Below are 22,605 nucleotides of genomic sequence, written 5' to 3'. Positions count from 1 at the left end.
TCGAGCATTGCTTGTTTTCATGCACTCATATCACTATGGGAAAAATCTTGAAATCTATGTGATTGTTGTAAATAGATCTTCAAACTTGTCATGAATGATTAGTGAATGGTTATGTTGATCTTGAAACATGCATAGACTTGTGTCTATATCTCTTCCCACTTTTTATTTTTTGCTAAAAAGAGCTCACCAAATGTAAATCTCCAAATGAAAAGAGATATTGAGCTGCAAAAGCCTGTCGCACATTCTAGTATTTGACTAGGAAAAAGGGTAAGCGACTTTATATTAAAAGTGAAATTTCATTCAAAAAGGCCAAAGGCCTGTTCTTCAAAGAGAAATGTTACATATCCCTCTCACAATGAGAGATGATTGTCTCAACATGATCAAAAAGATCAAATGTTATGATTGAAAGTGGAGTCAAATGAAAGGCTCCAAGTTATGTTATCAAGTTGTGTGGGAGGTCATATATTCATATTTCTATAATTGAGATTGGTCACATGATCTAGTGCTAATTGTGTATGCCTTGGTTGAATTGATCATTGAAGCTTCACATTAGACAAAGGACTATTTCATTGTTGATATCCACACACAACACACAAGTTTATGTTCGATAAATGCCATATTCATTTGTGTGATTGTACTTGATAAAATGTGTTTTCACATGCTCAATCTTTGTTAATTCAAGCACAAAAAGATTTTTGAGTGTTTTAGGTGTTTTTGGAAAGTATTCTGTTGGAAAAATCTGAAAATTTCAAAAATACAGTTTTGCCCTGTTTTGGCGGCTCAGTCGCGGGTGTGTCAAGTCGCGAGACTCAGTCGCATCTTCGCTGGTCATTTTTGGCGACTTGTTCGCGAGTGGAAGGTCCAGTCGCGAGGTTCACTCAGAGATTTTCGCGGCTCAGCTCGCGACTCACTCGCGGGTAGACCTTCAAGTCGCGAAAAACACTTAGAAAAATTTTTCAAAATTTTGTTCTTGAGTGCTTTGGCGACTTGAGCTGGCGACTATGTGGCGACTTGAACCAGTCGCGAAAATCGCGTGTTTTGCAGAAACAGGAGCAGTTTTTAAACTTTTTCAGTTTTTCCCTCGAATTTTTGTGACTGTTCATCTTCTCTCTAAACACTCTCCCTCCCAAACACTCTGTGCTCCCTTTTTCCAATCTCATGTGTTGCACTCTTGTAGCTCAAAATCGTCAAGTTACAGGTATGGGTTTTCTGTTTTTCACTCTTTTCTACTTGTTTTTTATGCTTTTATCCTTGATTTTTCGCATTTGATTGTGTTTTTGAAATGGGTTTGTGTTTCGGTCTCTGCTCTTTGTTCTTGCTTTGCTTGTGGATGCTATTGCTATAGTATGAGTTAATGATAGTAATACTCTTATTGCTCTTCATCTTGTACTTAGATAAGTGTCTCCTTTATTTCAATCTGAACTTTGAGCTGTTGAGTTGTTTCTATTGGTTATTTTTGAGGCTGTGGGTTTTACTGTGCTAGATTTGCATGTTCTAGTGTGTCTATCTGTGGGTAGATTCTGTTTGGATCAATATATTGTTTGAGTGTCATATCATTTTTCCATTATCTGCCTCAATGTCATTTATCTGTCTTCAGGATAGTTTCACCATGTTGTTCATGTGTTTCCTATCCTAGGCTTGGTTTATCCATATGTTTGAACTAAATAGCTTGCTGTTTAAGTGTTTGAAGTTCATTTGTTTGGTTGATATCTCTCTCTGTTTACTACATGGTTCTGACTGGTTCTGCACATATATTGCTATATGTTGTTGTGGCCTTTTCTGATTGTTCACAGATGGCACCTTCACCTCAGAAGAAGAAATCTACTGCGAAGAAGGCTGACAAAAGACTTAAGATGGATTCTAGATTGTTTAGGTCAGTCCACCACTTTGAGAGATACAAGGATAACTTCTTGAATGCAGGAATCATTCAAGAAAGATTTGTGGATTTGGAAGACTTAAGGCAAACTTTTATTCCCAGTTGTTTTGAAGGAAGAGGTTGGGAAAAGCTTTTGGGTGGCTTCCCTGTTGTGTGTGAACCCTTAATTAGGGAATTTTACTCAAATGCTGTGATAAAGGATAATGAATTGAGTTGCTGGGTGAGGGGTAAAGAATTTGTCTTGGATGCTCATGTCATAGATGATGCATTAGGGCTTGAAGGATTAGATGATGAAGAATTTATCAATTACAAGGATAGGAGTGTGTCTATTGAAACAATTCAACAAAGGATAGGTGGGCAGAGAGAAGGGAAATGTTTGAATACCACTGCCTTTCCAGTGGACATGAGGTGTCTTACAATAATTATGATGTTTAACCTCTATCCCATTAGGAAATTGACCACAATCAACTGTGCTAGAGCAGTGTTTCTGATGGATCTCAAAGAAAAGAACTTCATAGACATAAGTTCCCACATTTATGACACCATTGTGGATGAGACTAGAACAACCTCTAGGCCTAAATTGATCTTTCCAAGTTTGCTTATGAGGATTTTTAGGAATAAAGGTGTTCCAATCCCTCAAGACATCAGTCCCATGTCTACACCCTCTGCAATCAACAAGCTCACCTGCAAAAGGATAAGTGTCAGGCTTCCAGGAGAAGAAGATGAAGGTGATGAAGGAGAGGCTGCTCCAATGGAGACTGAAGCAGAAGCAGCTGGACTTGCATCAACTTCAACACCTAGGAGAAGTGGCAAAAGACACAGAGCTTCAACCTCTGCAGACACACCTCCAGATGCTTTCCAGATCATTCTGGAAAGGCTTGATGGGATCAGGGCAGTCCAAACTGAGCATTCTGACAGGATGAGAGCCATGCAAGACCAGATTGATGTCTTGGCTGCTACACTTGACAGCTTCACAACTCAGCATGACAAGTGACCCTTTGGCCATTCCATGTCAAAAAGGGGGAGAAAGTTCATTGATAATTGAGAAGCAGAAAAGCAGCTCTTAAGGGGGAGTAATTAGTTGAGGGGGAGTAATGTGGTTTTATATGTTTATGATTTGGATATTTTTAGTGTTTTCTTATGGTTTTGATACACTGTGTTTTGGTGTATAGCTGCGTCTAACTCATTTCATATACTCTTGGTTTAAACTTTAATATATGTTGATGATGTTATTCAGGTATTTGTTTGTTTGTACCCATATGCTTATGTAAGCTTTTAGGGTTTATGTTTTATGCATAGTTTGTAGGCTTTATGGTATGTACCATGCTTAAGTGCAGCCTTTATGCTATGTTGAACTCAGTACTTAATCTAAATGTTCTGCATTTTGGTCTATGTACTGTCACTCTTGTGCCCTTGTAGGATTGTTCCTAGATGCATATGCCTTGTGTGCTATGCATTGGTTGAGTGTTGAGCATACAAGTGTCTTGCCTTGTGCTTGTTAACTTGTATGTCCTTGTGTTCATTCCAAGTGTGAATGAACACTGTGATCACTACTTTGTGGTGTTCACTTGGTTGATCAAGCCATGGTTTGTTTATTAACTCCATCTTTGCTTGATCTCATATTGCCTGTTTCATATGCATTTATAATTTTCTGCTTACAATGATCATGGTGTATTGTTGTGTTTCAGGAGTTTATGTTCATATGATTCAAGTGCTTCACAGCTTCTAGAGTTAGGTGTGAGTGAGTTTTGTTCAACTGTTCCCAACTCACATGTTAAGTCTAGAGTCTGTTTTAGGGTTTTGTCACGGAATAGCCAAAGGGGGAGATTGTAAGGTTGAATTTATTCAACCATCTAATTGGCTTTATTCCGTGCCAAATTTGCTTGTAATTCAGCATTTAGTAACCCTGTATTTAGGTGGGATTGTTGTAAGGGTAGTGAGTGAGATAGTGTGAAGATTGCTCAAGAGTGTGCAAGAAAACAGAGTGTCGCGGCTGGGACTCGCGGGTGGACTCGCGGCTTCAACCCGCCAGAAGATGCACACGTGCCAAGCATGCTGGAAGATGAACAGTCATGCTAGCTGGAGCACTACAGGACAAAACAGGACAACTGGCCATACGGTTAACTCGCGACTGGAACTCGCGACTTAGTCAAGCCGCGAGGTCAAGCCGCGAGCCACCCCTGTTTTGGAAAAACCTGACGTTTCGCATTCCTCTTCACTCCAGTATAAATACCCCTTTAACCCACGATTGAAAGAGAGCTTCCAGAGAGAATTTTGAGAGAGAAACCCTAAAGAAAAACCAGATTGTTTCACCCACAATCTCTACCTTAGAGTCTCATCAAATTCCCTCACTCTCTTCCTCTCCATTGTCAAATCCTTGAGAGGCATTATACCAAACCTGGTTCTCACCATTATCATCCCTGTGAGACAGACGTTTGGAGTTCTGGGAAGCAGTTAGGAAGGAGCCAATATTCATTGGTTGATGCTACGGTGTAGTAGCGGAATCCGGAAAGCTAGAAAAGAAAAAGGTTCGGCGCAACCTCGTTGGAGCAAGAAGCTTGGAGGGCTTAGGTGCATTGGGTAGATTAGGCTTGGAGGGTCTATTGCTGTCCTTGTATCCCAACTGTATTTTCTAGTGGATTGATTACCGCTTGGAGGGCGGCGGAGAGGTTTTTCGCCGAGGTCTTCGGTTTCCTCTTCGATAACATATCTGGTGTTATCCTTGTGTTTGCATCTTCCTTCCTCTCTATCTCTGCCTTTACATTATCTGCTGTGGTTTATTTTGTTGTGGCTTAGATAGTTGTTTAATCAATTTCATATTATAGCATATGTTAAGTTTCCGCACACTAGTTGTTTGACATATTGCTTGGGTTGGTTAAGTTGGTTTTTGGGGGTCTAAACGTTCAAAAGTGTTTTTGTACACGTTTTTGAACTTTCAATAGGCAACTCCAATCTGGTGGTCTACCAAGCCAAGGGGAGTTTCTCCTTAAAGGAACCAAGTTTGGCCCTGTACAAGACATTGGCCCAGAAAATGGAAGAAAAGTTTTCTACATTTGAGATAAAGCACACTTAGAGGAGCGAAAATTGGTATGCAAACACGCTGACCGCATTGGGCTCACAGATAGCCTTTGAAGGAAATAGTACCAAAGTTGAAATCAATAAGCGAAGAGAGTCCATTGTTGAAATACTACACGAAAGGTTCTAAGAAAAGCAAGAATGCTAAGAGGATTGGAGGGTTCCCTTTAAGGAAGCCCTATTGAAGGAACGAGATGTGGCAAAATTAAAGACATTAAAGGACTATGTCTTGATGAAAGGGGAACTGTATTGCTAAATGCCAGGAGGAATTTTGTCAAGATGCGTAGGGCATGAAGAGGTCCAAAGAAAACTGAAGGAAGTGCACGATAGAACCTGTGGGTTCTACAGCGAGATCAGCCTTTATCGCAGGCTCTAGAGGACGGGTTTTTATTGGCTAGACATGGGTAAGGATGCGGACCTAGTCCATACCCAGTGTGAGGCCTATCACTTAGCTATAGATAGGGAAGAAAGTTATGTCGTATTTGCCAATGAAGATTGGAAAAGCCCATTCATGCAATACTTGACAGAATGTGTCCTGCCACAAAAGCATAGTGAGAAATTTAAGCTCAAGAAGCTGGCAATCCACTACTTCTTGCATGAGGAAATCCTTTTCAAAAAGGGGTACGACGGGGACCCATTAAGATGTTTGGGTCCCCAAGAAGCTGGAAAAATGATAAGGGAGGTGCATGTAAGGGAATGTGGAAAGGACCAAGGAAAGAAGAAGCTATATCGGTAAATGCTGCAGATGGGCTATTACTGGCCCACTATAAAGAGGGATACGGTAGAATTTGTAAAAAAATACCACAACTACCAAGTGCAAGCCAACCTAATCTACACCCATCCACAAAGCTTACATAGCATGGTCACCTCATGGCCCTTTCACACATGGGGGCTTGATTTAGTAGGGCTACGGAATACTTTACTAAATAGGCAGAGGCCATACCACTCCGCAAAGCCATAGGAGGAGCTATGGTGAACTTCATCAAAGAAAACATAATTTTCCAGTTTGGAGTACCTCATAGAATTATAAGTGACAATGGTACACCATTGGTCAACAAAGAGGTAAGAAAGATGCTGAAGTTCTATCAGATCAAGCACCATCAATCATTGCCTTATTACCCCTAAGGGAATGGGTAGGCGGAGATAACAAAAAAAAAAACCCTCATCAAGATTATCAGCAAGATGAGCCAAGAATACATTGGAGGATGGGTAATGTATCTGCCAAACGCCTTTTGGGCCTACAGAAGTTCACCCAAATCTGTCACAAGATTTTCTCACTTCTCTTTAGTCTATGGAACGGAGGTGATAAGCCCAACAGAAGTGATGATACCTTCTTTAAGGGTTATGATGGCATTAAAGAAAGAAAAAACGTAGGAAGTCTTTGTGACATAAAGATGCAAGGACCTGGAAAGGTTGGACAAAAAAAGGGAGGAAGCCCAAGTGCACAGCCTCAGATATAGGCAAAGGATGACCGAAGCTTATGGTAGGACAACAAGAAAGGGTGTTTGCAGAAGGACAGCTTGTATTAAAAATAGTGGACCAGATCAAGCGAGGTATGACAGGACTGTCTAAATTCTTGCCAAAATGGGAAGGACCCTTCGTGGTAAGGGAAGCACATGCAAGTGGATATTATCATTTGGCCCAAATGGATGGAAAAGATTTAATGGACCCCATTAATGGCAAATGGTTAAAGAGTTATTATGCCTAAGAAACATTATGTAGTTATTCCTTTTTTTCATGTTTTTTTTTCCCTCCAAGTGACCACCCTTGCAAGGGATAATGTCACAAGAAAGCTTTGTAGTGTTTTTTCATTCGTAAATGATGATTAATTGCAAAAAAAACAAAGAGTAATGAAGACCATGGAATATTAGCAAAACATACTGTATCACAAAAACATAGTAGTAGCTGTAACAGATATGGCATAATAGATTACAAACCCAAAATATATAAGTCATACCAGACTTATCAAATAAGTACTAGAGAAATAAAGAAGTGTACTGAGTAGGGAGAAAGGGAGAGAGGGAAGAGAAATAAACATGGGGGAAGGAAATAAAGATACATAATGTAATAGTCTAATCAAAGGCCTGAAATAAGGGTCTCTCTCCAAAGCAACTAGGGCTAGTAACACCAGAAAGGAGACGCTCACAATGTGCTTCCAAGTCTGCCACCTCCTTCTTCAAGACCTTGATGCAAGCATCTATGGCATCCACAGCAGGCTAAACCTTCTTCATAAAGAAGGCTTGAGCAATCTCTTGCAAGTGATCTAGTAGAAACTCCACAATAAACCTAACCCTGATCAACTCCTAAACCAAGGCCCTCTACTGCAAAATCCTCTCAACAAACATAGTATCGATGAAGTTATGCTCAATGTTATTCATCACACTCCCTAGTAACTTAAGGAAGTGCTCTCTCATGGATCGACCAAAACAAAATCCTTGCATGAAGTCCGCACAACTGTAATAGATTGCCTCCAAGTATGTGATGCACTCCCCAGGAACCCAGAAGCCATAGTCAACATAAGGAGCTCCAACACCTCAGAAGTCCACAGGATCAAGGTCGTTGGTCTTGTGCTGATCAAATCGGATGAAGAAGGCAGTAGCCTCACTTGTCGGGTAAAGGGCGGTGGCAGAATTGCTACCAACCTCAAATCGAGAGGTCAGAGCCATCTCAGCAAGAGTCGGACCTGAGAAAAAACACAAGGTAGAGTATGAGTTGGCGAAAGGTAGGGGCGAATGTGAGGATTGAAGTCTTAATTGAAGAAAGTACAAACGAGACAATAATAATTACCAGGAGCCATAGGAGTAAGGGCTACAGGTGTAGTAGAAGTAGGAGTCGTGGGCATCGTGAAGCCTACTACAGTCTTAGGCTCCTCAAGAATGTCTATGGCTATAAAAAGAATAATGTGCAAAGTAGTCAGAAAGTTGTACTAGGAAATGATAGGAAGAAAAGACAAAGAAGATTTACCAAGAACAAAAGACACATACATATAGCCTCGGCTTCTTTCTCACCGCCATCACTGTCCTCATCGGAATTAGAAACCCTCGTCTTCATGACGGGCTCGTCCTTAGAATCCTCAAGGACCTCTTTGAACCCCTTATCAGAAGACAAATTTACATCAAGCCCTTGGGTGGCAGAGCTAGGAATGGAGGAAGGAGTGACCACCAAAGAGGAGTCATCCTTCACGGCTTAGGAGAGGGCAATAAAAGGATCACTAGCAGAGATGACAGAAGGAGTAGTAGGAGAAGCACTCCTAATCTGAGATGCGTTTATAGGAGTGACTTCTTTTTAGGAAATGGGATCTCAGCAGAAATAGAAAAGAACTCACCAACCCTCTCAGCCTAAGTACTCTCCTCGGCAGGAACAGGCTTTGGATGGAAGAATTAGAGCCTCAGCAGGAGCTCCCTACACAATAGCAGATGCAAAGATCATGGCCTTAGCCACAATATCTGCCCCATCAAAGAAGCCTTCCATGGGCATGCCTATAGCAGCAAGAACTTCCCCACTCATGGGGTGATAAATAAAAAGGGGCTCGGGATCAACCTAAAAATAAATAAATAAATAAATAAAAGGCAGGTGTTAAGGCTGGAAGAAGGAATAAATAAACAAGCAAAAGAAAGAGAAAGCACACGGCAATATGTGGCGATGAAGATGCATGCAAAGGAAATGAATGTACCTTAAACTCAAGTTCATCAAGCAATAGAAGTGTCTTCCTTATGCTTAGACTAACAAGGAAGAAAAAAAAAAGATGAATAAGCACGCATATGGAGTTAGCCGCAGGAAAGCCCTATGAATAGTTGAGATAAAGAAAAAGTGAAGTTTAGAGATAACATACTCTCCTTTCAACAATGGCAAATGGAGCTGGTAGAGATGTCTTCCACTTACTGCCATGGGTCTTGCTAGAAGAAGGAGCATCGAGGGCTAGCCTTGGAGCAGAAGGCTTAGCCTTGCTTGAAGTAGAACGCCTACTGGAATGAGTGTGAGCAGGAGGAGGAGGAGAGCTCACAAGGACTATGTTTCCAATAGGAGGAAGGCCACCCCCCCATAGGGAACAATGTCAGAACAAGTCTCAGAAGAATCATCCCATCTCTTAGCAGATTTGGGCTTAGCAGTCCAAGACACCGAGCCCTTCTTTGTGGGCATAGGAAGGTTCACCACCTTCACCCTCTTCTCCCAACTCGCAGACTCGCAGATACCCACCAGCATACAAATACCACCTCTTCTCCTTCTCTTGCCACTCAAATATAGTAGACCTACTTTGTTTCCAAGCATATGCCACTGCGAACTTGGTGGGGAGTAACAACCATAGGTTGGCAGAAATAATGTCATGAAGATCATCAGGAGAAATAAGGGAAAACCCACGGCCACCCAACAACTCTTGCCCAAAGGAAGTCATTACAGCTTGCCAATACCCATGCATCGCAGCAGTGTAAAGGCTCTCTCTCTGTGAACCTGGAATGGTGACTGCTGTAAAGTGCTTGCTCTAAAACTCAAAAGCATTGGGGAGTAGAAAAGGTCGAATGGAAGTAGTAGACTCTAGGATGGTAGCAAAATCATTGGGTATGTCCTAATCCAACCCAAACTATCTCCTCACTCTGTTGGCAGAATAGTGAATGAAACGGATACCCTCGCCGACTAGATAAGGCAACCACCTAGTATTGGTGGCTACCAAGTACGTGATCCACCTCTCATCAAAGGCAGTCAATGGGGTGGTGGTCCCAACAATGTCTGTAAAGGGACCCATGACCGAATCAGTAGAGGTGAAACCATTGCCTAAATTTCTATAAGCCCTCCAACAAAAGCCAGCTCCCTTGTCAAAGAATTCAATGGCAAGATGTCCAAATGGCTTCAACTTAACCCAGCGGTAAGCCAACAGAAAATCAGAAAAGAAACGACCACAAAAATCAGTAATAATCTTCGAACAAGGCCGATACTTTTCTTTGGCAAAACGGACAAACTTGCACTTAGCCAAATGCTTGGCACAACGTTCCCGCAACAAATGTTACAATATGGTACTATGCCAGAAGTAGTAACTATGTGGCAGGAACTTGCCTGCCCCTCATCACCCTATAGAATGTCCAACTGCACATACAAATAACCTAGAAACAAAAGAGCCAATGGCAAACTCAACCCGACAAAAATCTTTATGGCTAAATAAAAGTAAAGAGGTTTTACAGCATAATGTGGGTAAGAGCCAAAGATAAACTTACAAAGCCAAAACACAACGAAGGCCACGTGGCGGACAGCATTGGAAGCCTTGGAAAAAGCCCCAACCCAATGGGACAACTTCGCATTCCCACTCATCCCTTTCCTCAACTCATTCTCCACAATCTCCTCCTTGGCGGAAAGCTCAATATTGCTCGAGTCCATATCACCAAGGATAGGCAATAACAATTGGTTTGCCACATCTTCCAAGGTCACAGTGATTTCACCGCAAGAAAGGAAGAAGGTGTGGGTGGTGTTGTTAGGATGTGTGCCCTTTAAATCCTATTGTATGATGCTATGTATGACTTTATGTATGATATTATGTTATGATTAATAAAGTTGTTTTATTATTATCTAAAATAATGGTAATATGAATATTTGGATATTATCATATAGTCCATGAGATGCATAGTATGGGATTTATGTGATTTAGTCACAAAAGATATAATGAACCTGATCATGAAATGTAGGTTGCTTTGATATATCAGGAGTGGAATCTAAAGTCACAATCAAAACCTCAGTATGTTGGGCAGCCACATTTAATGTTGAAGGAACATATATTCTCAAGATGGAATTCATAATCTCTTAACGGAGATATAAAATATTCCCTGGAGATATAAAATATTCCCTTGAGATAAGTTTAATGAGTATGGTTATTCAGAGGGTTAGGCCTAACCACTTTAGTAAGAAGTTACAAAAGTATATATTTATGAAATTGGATTTCATACATATATGATGAATAACTTAAAGGATTAAACCGGGTACTCAAGGATTAAGATATAGTAATCTTCAAAGTGGCAGTCAACATTCATGACTTTGTATTACTACAAATATTTTAATGAAGGGGTTGAATGTATAATAAAGCCTTGGGATATAATTTATTAATAAGGTCTAGAGTGCAATTATATTTATATAGTGGTATTAAATATAATTAGTGGTAATTTTGGGCTTATCAAGAGTTGACAGAAAAGCCTGAAACCTATTGGACCTAGAGTCTAATTTATCCCTCTTGGTCCCACTCCAAGCCACATACTAAAGCCTAATTGGAATGTCCCAAAAAGCTAGCCTAATTAGATAATCAATTATATATAAGGAGAGAAACATATAGAATTTTGTAATGTATGGAAGGTATGAAATGGTGTGTATGTGAGTGTAAGCCACTCTCTTATTCTCTCTTGAACACATACGTGTAAACTGATTGAAAGACCACACTTCTTGGGCATAAGTGGAATTGGAGTGAAGATTAAAAGTATTCCCAAGTACTTCTAATCTTTGGTTTTGAATTTCATTGCACCAAGGTATGCTATCTTGTTCTTAAATTCTAAAATTTACATAGTACATGTTATCAATTTCGAACGAAGTAGATCCATTAATTTTCCACTGTGTATGTTTTGTTTGCGATATAAACTATGTTTTTCCTATAGGCACTACACATCAGCAAACCAAATGATGAAGTTTGAACAAGTTGCGATAGTTAAACAAGCACCGAAATGAAACAATGGCTTTCAACACACCAGCCTGCAATAATGCCACCATGAAACCCACGTCAAACAACTCCTTATCCACCCACTCCTTCCAACCCAAGAAAGTACCCGACCCAAATTCGAAGAGGATGGGCACGAGGAGTGATATCCCTTGGCGTATATCAAGATCGGGAATGGTGGAAGCCAAAAGGGCCTAAAAAACCTCCGTAACATAGCGGCAAATAGAAAGCCACACATGGCTTGGCGGCGGAGGCAAATAGTCACCAGGCACCACAAGGAAGTGAATGTGAGCATCGTACCATGGATTGATGAGGGGATGGCACTCACTATTTGGGTTGCAACCCCCTTCCTCCTTCTCAAAGTGGTCCGATTCGGAGAAGGGAGTTTCTTCGCCTACAGTTTTGGCAAGAGGATCATCGGCGGCAACTTCTTTCCCCTTACAGCGGGAAGAACCTTCATCTTTCGCATGCAACATAACGGATTATTTGAACGGGGAAGATGGGTGGTGAGATTTTAAGGAAGATGACACGGTGAAGAGAAAGGAATAAAGAAAGCATTTTGAGTGAATGATGGGAAAGGGAAGAGTTTATGGACTAAAGACAATAAAAGTGATGTGAAAGGAAGCAACAGGTCAGCCGCTAAAAGAAGCATCATATTAATGAAGCAGAATTCATGTTTCAGAATAACTGCTAAACTAGGGAATTCAAAGAGACGACCTTGTTCATGGCAAGAAAGAAAATAAGGCAAGGCCCACTGTTCAAAAAACCCATGAAAAAGAAAGAGAAAAGAGATTTTATATATATATATATATATATATATATATTCACATATGAACTGCAGGAGCAATTCATATGCTCAGGGGGCTGAATGTTGATGCCCACTTTTGACAAAAGGGCCCAATGGCAGAAGAAGCCCCGCAATATGAAAAAGATGGAGAAAGAGAATAGTAAAATAAAGACCATTGGGCTAGAATGGCAGGAATAATGGTCAACAGGCCCACAAAAGATAACAAGAGGCCAAGGAGAAAGCAAATGGGTCGAGGAAACCCAATGAATGAAGTAGTAAACCCATGGGAATTGTAAGAGATGGAAAGAAAGTAAAAAAAGGGCTGGGGAAGCCCAAAGGAAGGAATTAGTAAATTCATGGGGTTGGCTCAAATGCCAATAAGCCCGAAAGGTAAGGATATGATAATTGGGTCGAGGAAGCCCAAAGGATTTAGCAAAAAACCCATGGGAGTGAAAGAAGTAGGGCAGGATGAAATGGGCCGAGGACGCCTAAAGAATGAAATGGGCCAAGGAAGCCTAAGGTACGAAATGGGTTGGAGGCAGTAAGACCAAAAGAAGGAATAATATAAGAAATTGACATGGCAGATGCTTTAGCCCGTAAGCCTAGAACTAACAACAAGGAAAAGGGATAAGTGATATTATAGCAGGAGGAATGCAGTGGCATGGCAAGAGCACTAGCCAACCCACAAACGCATGGTAAAAAGACATGGCCAAGTACAAGGGGGAAAGCCCATACCCAAGCAATGCCCAATCCGAAGAAGGGATGGGATGTAGACATCGAAAGCCCAAAGGCCCATGTATCATTCACGCCACAAAAGTTAAACAAATACCAAAGCGTGCAGCAAAATCAGACAAACCTGGAGTCAATGGCAAACGCGTGAAAGCCAGAAAAGTATTAGGCTTAAATGGAAGTGGAGCATGCACACAAGGCTCAAGTGTAACATCCTAGTCGGTCAAAATATATATATATATATATATATATATATATATATATATATATAAAGATCAGATTATTTTTAAGTTCCCACGTGCCCTACCTAACACCCTTCCCCACCACTCATTTTCACTCATCTCTTTATCTCTTTGGCTGACTCACTCTTTTCCCTTCTTTTCTTTTCTTTTCTTTTTTCATTTTCTCTCATACACTCATCTTTATCACTCTCATCCTCTCCACCAGTACTTCCATACCACTACCACTACCACCATTTTCACCATCATTTTTCCTGCAAGATCACCGGAAAATTCTTAAGAACCTATAAGCACCTTCACATCCTTTTTTTGAGGTAAAAATTTCTAATCTTTTTGGCAGGTTTTACATTTTTGCTTGAGATTATTTTTTTATCTAAGCTTTAATAAGGATACCCATGTGATTTATGAGCATTGGAAGTGATATTTATGTGTTTTTATGTATGGGTTTTGTATTTGGTGGAATTATTTGATGAGTGGGTATATGGCTTGTGCTAATGATGACTACTTAAGGTTTATGTATGGTGGAAAATTTTGGGGTTTTGAGTTGTAACATGTGGTGGTTGGTAAATCTACTTTTTCCATCGCCATTGGGTTTATTTGGAGTTAGTTGAAGTTCAAAATTTCTTGTCTTGGAGGATATTTTGATTTTGCTTTCATGGGTCTCTTAATGATGTAGTGTAAATTTTATGAAAGCTAATCATAATGTTGGAGATGATATTAAATGGGTTAACTTTATAAATTGGAGTTTATGCCTTGTGAATCAATTTGTTGAGAAACTTTGGAAGTGGAATATATTATTATTGATGAGGTCAAATAATAGGCTTGCCTAATTAAGTGCTTATTTGACAATTTCTAAATTGTAGCTAGAAACAATACCAAGCTCTATGCTTATTGTGATAGGTTTACTTGATATTGTTTAGGTTCTAGCTAATCTCCTTCGAGCTTGGAGAATTAGGCTTTTGCGGTTGCGAGGTAAATAACTTTTTAATGGAATTTTTGGAAAATAACCATGTTTCATAAATGTTGTTTTTAGGTCAAACACATTTTGGAAAATTATAAATGGATATATGTTTTCTTAAAAGTGTTGTGTTGTGACCCTATTATATATGAAAATGCATCATTTTGGTATTGCATTTGGGGAAATGCATGAATTGTTAATATGAAAAAATGAGTATCTTTTATTTAATCTATATGTTTTCTTAAAAGTGTTGTATTGTGACCCTATTATATAGGCATAAATGCTCTTTTCGTCCCTACATTTTGGGGTCATTTCTATTTTGGTCCCTACATTTTTATTTTACCATTTTTAGTCCCTAATCCAATTAATGCTTGTTATTTTAGTTCTTTCCGTCACTCAACTAACAGAAAAAACTGACGTGACAAACGGAGTGCACTGTTGACACAGTAAATGATGTGGTAAATAAAATAATAATAATAAAAATTATTTATTATTTAATAAATGCCTAGTCAGCATAAAATAATAATAAAAAAATATTTTTTCATTTTTTTTCTAAATTCTTTAAAAATAAAATAAGATAATTAAATTAAAAAAATTTATTTCTTTCATTATTTTTTTCTAAAGAACATGTTCATGTTCCTTGGGTTCATCCCCAGAATTTTTCTTGAGAAACAAACACACAAAGAAACCCAAAAAATTCAGCTCAAAAAAGAAATTCAGTCCTCATTTTCAATCCCAACAAAATCATCAAATCCCTAAGCCATAAGCCTAGAAAGTTCAAAACTAGAAAATCCTCAAATCCTAGAAGCCACAACCCACACTTCTTCAATCACCAAACTTACATTGAAACTCAGAACCTGACCAGGACAACTTCGTCACCGCAGAACCTAGAACCTAGCAACCACTTCAACAACTTCGTCCTCTTACACACCATCTCCACCACCGCAGGCTTCACCTCCACCAGATTCTCCACTGTCGTGAGCGTGCTATACACCGTAGCCATCTCATTGGGATCGAGATGGTGGGTGCTGGGTTTGACTGGGTTTGTTGGGATCTGATCAGATCTAGGTTTAGAGAAAGAAATGGCTTCTCCGCCTCTCTCATGCACAGCGAAGCCAATACGATCGGCGAAAACCCCTCAATCCTTGCCATGTTCGAGGCCCGCCGTAGCGAGCTTCACACCACTCAGTCTCCACAGTTTCTCGGCCTCAAGAACCAGCGCGGTCTCTGGTCCAATTCCGATTACGGCTTCGATGTCCGATTTTGCGTTTGTTGGGAATTTCACATTTTGAAATTTCTTTTTGTTTTTTAAGTTGTTAACTTGTTGTGGTATTCAAAATTTCTTTGATTATGCTTTGGTTTGGGAGTGGATGAGTTGGGTGCTTTGCTGGCTTTCTATTCTTTGGATGGTTTGGTTTGGGTGTGGTTTCGTGTGGGTTTTCTTATGTTTGCTCTTGTTGATGCTCTTTGATTTGGTAATGTTCATGTTTTTTTTTTTTTTTCCTGTTGGTTTGATGTTCATGTTCTTTGATGTTCATGCTCTTTTGACTCTGGGTTTGCTCTTTGATTCTGGGTTTGATGTCGTTGCTGGGTTTATTTCTTGATTTAAGAAGAACATTGAAGAACAAGTTCTTATGTTCTTAGATATGTAATTTTTTGTTTTTAATTTTTTTATTTAATTAAAATTAATTTAGATGCTGATGTGGCATTTTTTAATGTCAAAATAGATTTTTTTTAATTATTATTTTAATGTGCCATTTGCCACGTCAGGTTTTCTGTTAGTTGAGTGATGGAAATGACTAAAATAACAAGCGTTAATTGGATTATGGACTAAAAATGGTAAAATAAAAATGTAGGGACCAAAATAGAAATGACGGGACCAAAATAGAAATGACCCCAAAATGTGGGGACGAAAAGAGCATTTACGCCTATTATATATTATTATATATGAAAATGTATCATTTTGGTATTGCATTTGGGGAAATCCATGAATTGTTGATATGAAAAAATGAGCATCGTTTATTTAATCTTTGACAAGGAAACCATGGATTTTATGATATATTATAAAATTTAAAGATGCTTATATTGTCTTGTTATGTGGGAAATTGATTGAAAATCTCTTGACAAGAATGAAGTTGAAAACCTTACAAACTTTGTGGAAATTAGATTATTTAAGATTTTTCTGAAATTACCTAGACATAAACTATGTGTTTCAAAGTATATGCAACCTGTGAGCTTTATGTGATTTTAACACCATGCCATGTGTGATTTCCCGATGATCACCCGATTTGGTTTTCATAGTCTTTATGACAACAGAATCAGATCCAGGTTAGTGCCCTTTCACTTCGCGTGACATCTCACCCAAAAGAGGTAAACATGAGATAGAATCACTAAATGCATGCTATTAAGGTTGGTAAGGGAGAGGTTTAACCCTTATCTGGATGGGAGTGTCATAGGAGGTAAGAGACAAAACAAAACCACTTTTGTCTGGGGATGAGATGTGGCACAGCCAACACAGTGTAGTGGTGGTGGTTGGGTAGCCAACAGACCAGTGGGTAGTCCTAGAAGGATACCCACAACAGGCCAAAAGCAGTTAAGGAGTAAAAATGGCAAATCCTATCACGGCAAGCAATATAAAAGGCCATAGACATGCACAGTGAAAAAGGGGAGAACGGCAAACAGAAAAATAGAAAGATAGAAAGAAAGAATAGAAAACAAAGCAAACAAAGAGAGAAAGAAAGAAAGAATATAGGAAATCAAAAATAAATGTAAAAACATGAGTGATAGGAGCAAAAACGTGTGTCAATAGGCTACCCACTTCTCTCCCTCTCAATAGTCCACTTTTTAACGAACCAAGAATTCAAAATTAAGCCATCTAGGTCCTTTTTCCAAAGTGTGTAATTTCTACGGCAGGAGCTACCTCTGAGGTTACACACATTGGAGATTGGTTCCCTTTTTGGACTTGTATCTACTAAGCCCATTCCTCTAGCAGATGGATTTTCTTTTCTCTTGTTTTGGTTGATCAATGACTAACTTGCTATTTTACTGTTAGTGTTTCATCATCGTGACCTTGTCACTCGTAATCATACTGTGATATCTTCCTTCGTCGAGTTATTCATGTATTATTGTTATTAGCAGAAAATGTTTTAGTTAAAAATGTTTTAGTTATCCTGCTACATCTTGTTTCCTACTATAACATTTGCAATAATCTTTCCTACCATGGGCAAGTGATACGTTCAAGGTTCTTGCCAAGATGCGTCAACACAGGAAGGGCCTAACTTGTGCACAAGTTAGCCTAAGGTGTGTTTCAATTAGGCCAGTCCCGCCTCTCTTACCCCATAATCATGGGCCGTGAAACAACAGGAGCAATCCAACCTAAAACACAAAAAAGGCCCACCACACTTCCTAGAGCAGATTGTGTCACCCCAAGCCAAGTGTCAATCTTGGAGCCCTCTGCTAGAGATCTCCTTGGTGCACTCCAAACCATAGTTCCCTAAGTTTCCCCATTAGGGTTCATGTGCTTGGTTCATAAACCAGAAAATGTACATTTTTTGGCATGGTAATGAGCTGTTTATAAGTAATTCCAAAAGCTTCCATGGCCTGTTCATGGCTACTCCTTATTCCTTGACCGATTATGTTAGAGAAGAAAGAGAATGGCTGGCTGCAGCTTCACAGCTTTATGTCTTGTCAGCATAGCTTTATGTCACATTAGTAATCATGAAAATCAGCTTGTTAAGGAAAGGTGTAAGCTCAGCTGGACATGTGTCCCTTTTTGATCTGATTTGACAAGCTAAAAACGATGGTATTGGGCCCCAGATGTTAGCTTAGTTATGCAGAAACTTGACTAGTGGCTAGTCTAACCACTTTAGTTACTCAAGTGAGCTTTAGTTGCTGAGATTTGCACATGGGCTGGGCTGTCTAGGATGGGCCTTGGTTGACCTTCTTTGGGCTTGTTCATCCCTACAAATGAATATTTTTGCCACGGATAACATACATGGGCTTTTGTAGTTAGAGTTTCTTATGGAAAAAATAAGCATAGTTCTCATAAATTTTGTAGAAGAAATTGTTTTGAAATATGGGTAATATGTCATAGGTAATTTTATGTTTCCCATGAGTTAGGGAATTTAGTATATCAAATTATGTTTCACCAAAGGATAGTTTTGGGCTTTGAGCATAATATAATTCTTTTGTCAAATAATATTTGGGCTTTGGTAGAATAATTTTTTGCCCAATAGTTTTGGGGTTTTGATAAAATGTTGCCAAAGTAATATTAAGTCTTTTGTAAATAATTGCCAAAATAATATTGGGTTTTTGTAAATAGTTGCCAAAATAATATTGGGCTTTTTGTAAATAGTTGCCAAATAGTATTAGGCTCTTTGTAGAAGTTGCCAAAATAATATTGGACTTTTTTTGTAAAAGTTGCCAAAATAATATTGAGCTTTTTTGTAAAAGTTGCCAAAATAATATTTGGGCTTTTGTAAATAGTTTGTAATTTTGTAAAAATATTGTTGGGTAGCAACGGGCTTTAGAGGTGCCGTGTAGCAACGAGCTTTAAGGTGTCAGGTAGCAACAGGCTTTAGAGGTGCCATGTAGCAACAGACTTTAGGGTGTCATGTAGCAACGGACTTTAGAGTGCCATGTAGTAATATGCTTTAGAGGTGTCATGTAGCAACGAACTTTAGGGTGCCATGTAGTAATGTGCTTTAGAGGTGCCAAGTAGCAACGGGTTTTGTAAGAGAGTTTTGTTGGGCTTTTTGGGTTTTGCCCACAAGTTAAATGAGTTTGGGCTTTTATAGAGATGACATAATTTTGTAGCCCAATTTTGGTAATGGTATGATAAGTATTTGTGTGGGCCCAAAATAATTTATGGGACTTGTATGGGAAATATTTGTGGGAGCCCAAGTTGGGTAATAATATGTGAGAGATGTTGGGTAATATTTATGAAGGCCCAAGTTGGGTAATAACATGGGGAAATATTTGGGTAATATGTGGAAAGTATTTGGGTAGTATGTTGGAAATATTTGTGGGGGCCCAAAGTAGTTTATGGGCTTGTATGGGTATTTTAGTGAGTGGGCTAATAAGATTCAGTCCTGAAAATTTGTACCTTACCAATTCTCAACCAAAAAAAAAAAAAAAAAACATAGGTTCTTATTTTGTGCTAGTGCTAATATGTGAATATGTTGCAGGACCTATCCATACATGCCCCTCAAAGAGAGAAAATTATGAAAGAAAAAGATAATTGATGTGCACATTGTAAAAAATAAAAATAAAAACAAAGAAACAAAGATTCTTTGCATGATTTGCCCTATGAAACAAAGAAAAAAGATTCTTGTGTTTGATTCTTTGCAGAGATTCTTTGCTGACACACTAACAAAACAAAAGTAAAAGTGAATATATGTTCATAGTTAAGTAATTTGTTTGAATCAAAGTGTCCCATCTTGGTCTATGTTGTGTTGTATTTGGTCAATTGTTGTATCTAGTTATATAGTTTAAAATCTAAGAATTTAACTTATATGGAACTTGCATCATATTTAAACAACACTAACACTACTGAAGTTTCCACAGTTCTCATTCTCCACTCTTTTTCCCCTAAAAATTCTATCAACCTTCTTCTCCACTCTTACTCCCCTCATAATTCTATCAACCATTTTTAACTCATGTGTGCCATACATTCTACAAACAACTATAAGGAACAACACTTGCAAATATTTATTTATTCTTTCTCTTACAAGGTAATCTATATCTCTTAAGTAATTACTTTTCTTTTTATAATATTCATGTTGATATGTTTTAGGGACATGGCTAAGCATGAAAATCTTGTTTTTAATAAATTATTTTTTCATGAAAATCTTGTTTTTGTATTATGTGTTTTGCAACATGAACTGATTTGTATGATATGTTTTAAATGATTTGTCCATGAATTCTTGCCTAAAATTTCATATAGCAAAAATATATTTCAAAATTGACATAAATTTTCCTTAAAGAAATGATTACTTTGTTAGCCTCTAATAAATATGTATGCTATAAGAAAACCCAAAAAAAAAAAAAAAAAAAAAAAGGCTAGTATATGCTCATAAATCAAAAATCTAAGTTTTAGGTATAATAATAATGAAAATTGTATGATACTAGAAATATTTATCTATTATCGTATGGATGCATGAGAATACTATAATCTGTCTTGTTTTAGAAGAAGCAAAATGAAGAGTTACATAAAATAATTAACTTAACCCATAACAGATCCTTCTAAATGTTAATGTTATGGTAAGTTACTTAAAAAAAAAAAAAAAAAAAAAAAAAAAAAAAAAAAAAAAAAAAAAAAAACAAAACAAAACAAAAACAAAAACAAAAAATAATTTTAACTGGTATGATGGACAATAATAAATTATTAGTGAACCAATCCTCTTTAATACAATTCTCTGAGCTCTGGCTATTTAAACATTGAATATTTAATGGCCCAAGCTCCATTTCGAATATATCCTACATTAAATGGTACAATGAGTTAAATCATGCAACATCCATTACTTATACTAGCTTGTAACCCCGTGCATATGCATGGATACACTTAAAGATATAAAATAAGATGCATAATATAATTCTTTTTAAAATGGATGTCTCCCAAATCCAAAACCTATATAGCTCCTCGTTAGTTGTGATTAGGGGTGTGCAGCCAACCCGCCAAAACCAACCCGACTCAACCCAACCTGCCGGGTTATTTTTAGGCCTTAGTGGGTTGGGTTAGGTTACAAAAAATTTTTTGATAGCGGGTCGGGTTGTGTTTGGGTCATAAAATTTCAAACCCGCCAAACCCAACCCAACCCACCCATATATTTAATATATATTATATAATTAATAAAAATTTTTAAATTAACCAGCTCTTCTTATCCTATATTAAAGTCAATTAGTTCACACAAACCCTAATAAATTACTATTGTTGTTTAGTCATTAATGTTGTTTGCCTTTAAGGAATTACATTGATACTAATCTTTGAGTTTTTTTAATATATTAATATTTATATTTTTTTCAACTCAATTTAATAATAAAAAAAAATTTGTCAAACCCATGGGTTCAACCCGACCCATGTGGGGTTGGGTTGGGTTGAATTTTTTTTTACCCACCATGATGGGTTGGGTCAAAAAATCTCCTTAATCCCACCCAACCTGACCCATGCACACCCTTAATTGTGATTCTTTAATTCTTTATGAGAAACTTTTATTAACAAAGAGACATCCTAAAATCCATTTACTCAACTTCGGATTCTGTGAGATTAAAAAAAAATTCTTTATCATTTTATCCATGCACTTTCTACTACACTTGCCATTATTCTCCCCCCCCCCCCCCCCCCAAAAAAAAAAAAAAAAAAAAAAAAGAGTAATTCTACTGCACATAAACTACCATAATTTTTACCACAATTATATTACGTGTTAAATTATGACTGGTTGTCTATCACTTTCACATAAACCTACAATTTTTTCTCTACCAGTCACGTGGTCAATTACGGTGTATGACTTCTATCCAGTGTCCTATGACACTGGACCCATTGCGAGCATGACACATGTCCATTTTTGGACACATCATGATCGCAACTGATCCAATATATTGGAGGTACTAGACAAAAGCCACGCCCATACTATTTTATGTGGTCTTAAAATTTTTCATAACTTAATTTTCATCCCAAAAAAAAAAAAAAAAACTCGTTGATGATAACAATGTTTGAATAGGATTATGTAATATAGGAGGGGTTTTTTCTTTTGAAATGTCCACGAAGCTTTGGTCCTTTGGACCCCTTTTTAGCTCAAATAAATTTTAATTTTTTTAAAAAATAGTTCCTGCATTTGAAGGCCATATGGTTTGTGTACTTCGAACACGACTCATGAAATGGAACTAATAAACAATAATTGGACCTTGAATAAGGAAAGTCTTGCACAAACATGTACTGAATTCTACATCGAGTGTTCATTCGGTAAATATTAATTATATTAATAATTATAAAAGAGTCCTAATTGTAACTCGCCCAATCCTAAATTGCGTCGAAGGACCCAAAGGTAAATGTAGCATGCTACATATTGGCTCAAACATGCATGTGCCTTCAAGCAAGCACTCTGGGTATAGATTTTATTCAAACTTCTTGTCCATTGTTAACTCATTATTTTAACCGTGTAATAATATTATGTTTAACAGAGGCAAGTTGGAACTTGGAACTTGCCACTGAGTAATAACCTTCCATAAAAGCATTCTCATTAGAGTTTGTCAATTCAC

The 22,605-nt window shown here is 38.0% G+C and overlaps 1 protein-coding gene across 6 annotated transcripts in view; it reads right to left on the bottom strand.

Moving 5' to 3' along the window:
- Positions 1 to 22,605, bottom strand: part of LOC126723926 (cellulose synthase A catalytic subunit 3 [UDP-forming]) — a 108,506-nt gene that overhangs the window by 77,361 nt on the left and 8,540 nt on the right. The window lies entirely within an intron of this gene.

This window comes from Quercus robur, chromosome 4 (assembly GCF_932294415.1).
Source record: "Quercus robur chromosome 4, dhQueRobu3.1, whole genome shotgun sequence".
Taxonomy (NCBI): domain Eukaryota; kingdom Viridiplantae; phylum Streptophyta; class Magnoliopsida; order Fagales; family Fagaceae; genus Quercus; species Quercus robur.
This window is presented reverse-complemented; position numbering and strand designations above follow the sequence as displayed.